We start from the raw sequence: 6,000 nt of genomic DNA on the forward strand, positions 1-6,000 counted from the left end.
GTGGGAACTGCTCCACACACCCAGCCTGCCACCACAGCACCTGACTGCATTGTGCTCACAGAAGACAGAAATCAGAAGAGCTGTTTCCAACCCAAACCTCTCTCCGGGTTTTCTCTCCTGACCTCTGGGTGTGAGAGCATGCTGCTCTCGAAAGGCATTCTGAAGCTTCCAGCCATCCCTTATATCATGCATCTTTTACTTTCTGCTTTTATGTCATCCAGCCCATGGGACACTGTGCTTTTCAGTGTGAAATGCCACCCTATTGGAAAGCCATTATACAGCAGCAATTAATTCTCTGCGAGCACTATTCATCCGATATCCTGCTTTCTGTTGGAAGAAATGTTGGCTTGGTTGCCTGACTTCTAATTAAGAACACTTCATTATATCTCAGGGACAGGGAAACCTCGTCTATATCTATTTATGCAGCACACCTATGGCTGCAGGAAAACGATATCTTTTTTCAAGCGATGGGGTTTGTTCCATGACATGGCAGTTAGTTATCTGCAGCAACATCAGGTAACAGCACCACCTTCTGCCAACAACTTACCATCTCTTTAGAAAAACGATAGATTCATTTTCTCTCTGCGATTTCAGTGGCTTTCTCAAACATTTCTGCCGATGGCCAACGTTACAGCAGCGCCCTTAGGGCTGTTTTGAAACACCCCAAGCTGTGTTCAACAGACACTGATGAAATCACTAACACGTAACCAACTTCAGAGGAGCACTGGATGCCATGAGTTGGGCACTGAGATGCGGGTGAGGCCGGCGCTGCAGAGCAGCAGCACTGGCTCCTGGGAGGACAGCTGAGAATGTCTGACTGAGTCTACATGGAAAACTCACTCCCCTTCTCCTCAGGGTTTTACATCAGTCCCCAGAGCTGCATGGAAGGGTACGTTCTACATCTTTAGATGACTTAAGCTACCTGAAAATGATCTTCTTTCTTACGGCTTCCCTCTAGGTTCTCTTTTCCTTTAGCAGGCAATCCAGGGCTGCCCTGCATTCAGCATCAGATGTCCAAATTTTAGGCAGCTGACTCAGAGAGATGAACCTTACACAATATATGTATTTGCTTTTAAGAGTGAAACTGTTTCTACCTCGAGAAGCATTCTGCTTTCCTGAGAAATTCTTCCCTCCACGTGGGACCACAGAACGCAGGGGAAACAGTGCCAGCAGACACAGAGGTGGAGAATAAGATGCTGATGAGCCAATCAATAAAGCAGTAATTAGCCGTGGTTGGCAGGTTGGGGGTGTTTTGTTTGTGGCATTTTGCTGTGTTTTTTTTTTTCCCCTGTTGTTTTTGAAAGAAGTTTGCTTATCTAAGTTTTATAACTGCTTAAATGAATCCCAGCTCCGTTCAAATCAATGAAAGCCTGGGTGAGACAGCTGTAATTTTATGTGCATGTGTTCCAGCAAATTAGAGGGTTTAGCCTTAAGGATTCACTTCAGTGTAATCTACTAAAAAGATAAGTAGAGCCAGATGCAGTGTCTTATAACTGCTGGACAGTGGCAACTGGAGCAACAACACTGACAGCAACGTTATGGCTTTGCTCATTGGGAGCAGATTTCCTGACTCAAAAAAAAAAAAAAGTTAGTATTTTACATAAATAGTTGTAAATATTTTGCATTTACAATGCAAGGAAAGGAGGGTGCAAATAGTGAAAAAAAAAAATAGCCCAAGCAACTGATAATGGCTTTCTCGCATTCTGTTTGTGCACAACTGTGGAAAAAGACAATCTGTAGTTTAAACCATTTAACTAAATTAAATTCTAGTTAGCATCTGGGATCCCGTCAATAAGAGTTTATATTTCTGAGGAGCCACAGACTGGTGGCAGTAATAGACACATAAAGAACTTAATAGGTAAATAAATTTGTTGTTGCATTTCTCTTGCTAGCAGAACACAGCCCAACAGAGTAATTAGTAGTTAGATATCTGACTGTAACGAGGAAGACTCTAACTATTACAAATTCTCAAGAACGAACATTCACATCATCAGTAACGTGCATTGGTTCTGAAGCTCGTTCACTCAGCAGCAGCAAAGCGTTGTCTCCTGGTCCCCTGCTCCACGTCAATCTTTAATAAAAGATGTTCATCACCATTAGAAAACGATTTGTGGGGTCACCATTGGCTGGTGATCATTTCCTACGTCTGTCGCAAATCAAAATGAAAAGGATAAAATCAATGCGGTTGGGCTATAAATCCACAAACGCTGCGTTGTCCCTCAATGCTTTTATCTGGTGGTGTTTATAAATCCCCCTAACTCTTCTGCATTCACACGAGGGCTGTGCATCGAGTAGCTGGCTACAATAAATCCTAAGAGTTAAGCGTCTATCTCAGCCCAGACAGCCTTTGTAGGTCTGGGAGTTTATGTGCAGGTAACCGTCAGTGTGACAGTCCTTTTGTCAGCGCCGTTTCATGGGTGCTACCACCACACACAGGCAAGGCTGAGCCCAGCAAGGAGCTGGACGCGGGGACTCGAGGCTCTGTCTGCCCATCTTCAACGTCTGGGGTGAAGCTGGAGGCATGCCGGACCTCCTGACATTAAACCTAGTGCCTCATTCGTGCGAATCCATTTTCCTCCGGAATGCAATTTGCCACTTCTGAATGGTTTGGGGACCAAATTCCCATCGAAGTCACCCAAAGTGAAATACGAACACGGACTGATGGCAGTGCAATTGCATTCTGGAAACTGCCTCTCAGAGTAAATCTGGCGGAGCACCACGTCTCATTTTCAATGGCCGAACCTCAGACTTTCTCATCACAAACCTCCAAAGCACAAACTTTCCAAAATCAACATGAAATCTGTAAAAAACACTAGGCTGGTATATCTTTCTGACTCTAATTCATCACCCTTATCAAAGATGTTTCATACAGCAGGAGGAAGGACTGCAAAATCACACAGAGCACAGAGCCCCTTCCTACCCCACAGAGTACCCAGCATTAGAGAGCAGGTGATGGGCCCAGACTGAGGAGGACTGGGAAATAATGAACCGAATTAAATCACTGAATCCAGGGGATGGCCTGCCCACAGGAGTTTAGTTTTTGTCACTAAAGGAAGTGGAGAGGAATCGGAAGATTGTGGAAAGAAGACAGAGCTGATGGAACGGTTCTCGTTTCAGACCAATCGCGGAGAGGTTCAAAGCCAACTCAACTGAGACAGAGCTGCAGCTCTGGATGTAGCGTGACATGCATTCTTCTCAAATAGACTGACATCTGGCAAACACCTGAATGGGAAAACTACCAGCAGTTATATGTTTGCTGAAATGCTCATCTCGTCTTCTTTCCCCCCCCCTCCCCCCCTTTTTTTTTCCTGCATTGGCAATAAGATTATGTTTTCTTTATTGCCCTCTCATTGATTTGTTCCTCAGAAGCAAATGACAGCATTTCTGAGAAATAAGTAACCAAATAAAATAAAGCTGAGAGGCAATCTGCATGTAAATCAGCATTAGTCATTGACATTTGAGACTTGACAATAAGCCATCCCAGTCCCAGCTGTCCCCACAAAAGCTGATCTCCTTTGTAAGTCAGAGAACACTGCGAGCAAGTGGAGCCAAGGATGAATATAGATAAGATACAAACTCTCTTTGCTTGAAGTCTTTCCTAAAGCGTCCTTTGCTTCTGAGCACCCAGGAATGCTCGTACCTCTGGCTGCTATTGGTGTCAGCTTTGTCTTTGGCATCTTCCTTCCAAGGAAGCTGGCTCCCCGTGTGTGAAATTGTTTTAGATACATTTGCTGTATGTGCAGTTACAGCCCAGAAAGCTGCTTTAAACTGCAGTGCAGTCCTCACTCCGTTCTCTGTACTATGCACCACCTCCAGTGGAAGCTATTAGGTTAAGTACTGCTGCCTTACTCTGTTCCTATATAATTGCTTTTACTCTCAATATTCTAGTGCTGTTCAGAAAACATTTTGTCGAATAAAAAATAGAGATTTGTGTTTATAACACAAATATTGACAGAGACTGTGCATGGGTCTGAGCAGCACTGCAGCTTTTGTATCTGGGCAAGCCAAGCTGCTTAGCTCCAGCTCTAGCCCTTACCCACGTTCCTTCTGAAGCTTCACGTATGATTCCATGTTGCTTTGACATATATCTTCTATGCCAGTGGAAGGAATTTCAATGTCTTTAGAGATGAGGGAGGGAGTACAGGGAGGAAAACACAGGCACATTCTATGGCAATAACCCAAAGCTACAGTCCCAGAAGACAGTGGGAAATGCTGCACAGCATGAGAACCAAACCTTTTCCAATGCTTCACTTAATCTATTAAGCAACAGAAAACATCATATATCTGTAGCCCCTAAAAGTAGTTCACTTCAACGTGCCAGCAACTACATATAGCTAAACATGCATTAAGTACAGCTTACAATTCCCTTTTTATGGAGGATACTACTCTTCTTGAGAAGGTGCACTTTGACTGTTCATGAGGTTCTTAGAGGAGGAGCTATCCTGGTTTCATATGGGATCATTCAGTGCCTTTTTTTTTGCTGGTTAAACTGAAGCTCTCCTGTTGACCTTCCAGTTAAAGAGTAGGAGAAAATGCTGGCACAGGAGTCTGACTTCTGTGGGGCATGGACAGCTGCCAGGTCTACGGTCTACAGGTCTACTTAGGGTTTCAGTTTTATTCTTCTCTATTGAGACTGTAGAAAACCGTAAGAAGAAAAGCCCCGCTATCCTTTTCCTTCAATCTAATTATGGAGAAAACACCTCCAAAGTCCCAAAGCCTTAATTATGTGCCTAAGTTTCAGCATAATGTAGGCTTGGTGTTGCTGAACAGAGCAGTGAGGTTATGGAAGAATGAAAATATTGATTTTCTTTGGTAGAGACAAGGAGGTCTCAGCCGTGGGTTTTTGCAGGAGTGTTATCAGCTTCACCAGGTCTAGTTATCTGTCATGCTGGACTTTACCACTTCTTGTTAAAAACAGATTTCCCCATCCCGCTTCTTTTCCAACATCCCACTATGCTTTGTAATGCTTTCTCCAGCAAACGTCTTCATCAGAAAGTCAGTGACTGCAGCACAAGAAGCATTAATGCACTAACACGCCAAGAAAATGTTAGAACAGGATGGAGCCTACCCTGAAAAAATGTGCTACTCGTCCTGTATGTTCTGCAGTTGTAGCTATACTGTCATATCACATCAGCTCATCGGCCTCAGTGCACACAAAGAGAAACCCAAGGAAGAAACACGTTTTCTCAAGTGATGAGAGACAGAGATGAGGGTGTCCTTGCAGAGGGTAAGGAACATTGCTCAGCTACAGGGTAAGCAGCAAACCTGCTCTACAGGGACGGGTGTGCTCTGGGGTGCTCATGCTCCTTCCCTGCCCACATCTCCAGCGCCTGCTTGAAGAAAAGACAGCGTTTGGCACTGCACCTCAGATCTTCCTGGCCAGCAGGATGAGCCTGGGGACAGAGCCTTCCCTTCCCTAACCCCAGCCAAGGGCAACAACCACACAAACACACCAGGTTGAAGTGCTCATAGTGCCTCGTATCTTCTACTGTTTAGGTCAAAAAAAGACATAATCTGTCCATGATCACTGCCCTACGCACACTGCTTGTAAGCCAACTTATATTGCACATCAACGAGTTTTCACATTTTGAATTTTGGAAGAATATTCTGTCAGCCTTCCCACAATGCTGTGCTCCTCCTTCCTTTTCAGTTTTACTCATGAGCAGTTTTCACTCTTTAAAAAAGAGGTCTTTAGAACACAGCGTTGTTAATTTCAGCACATATGTGTTATGCTGCTATGCTTGTGTTACTGGTAAAACAGAGAAAAACAGATGAAAACGAATCCTCTCCTGAGGCTGTTTCTTCTGGGCACACTGGATGCCAGCTCTCTCTCTGGCTGCTGTGTGGCTTAAGCCAAACAAGTGATGCTACACTTTACCAACGGCATTTGCTGGCACTGTATCATGCAATATCTGCTATAGTGGAAATCATTTCACCTGTTTCCCAAAGTACAGAATACCCACAGAGGAAAGACCCCTGGAAACAGGGAGCCTGTAATGC

The sequence above is a fragment of the Cyrtonyx montezumae genome, unplaced genomic scaffold (genome assembly GCF_038088225.1).
Source record: "Cyrtonyx montezumae isolate F1298 unplaced genomic scaffold, pur_monq_1.0 scaffold_16, whole genome shotgun sequence".
Taxonomy (NCBI): Eukaryota; Metazoa; Chordata; class Aves; order Galliformes; family Odontophoridae; genus Cyrtonyx; species Cyrtonyx montezumae.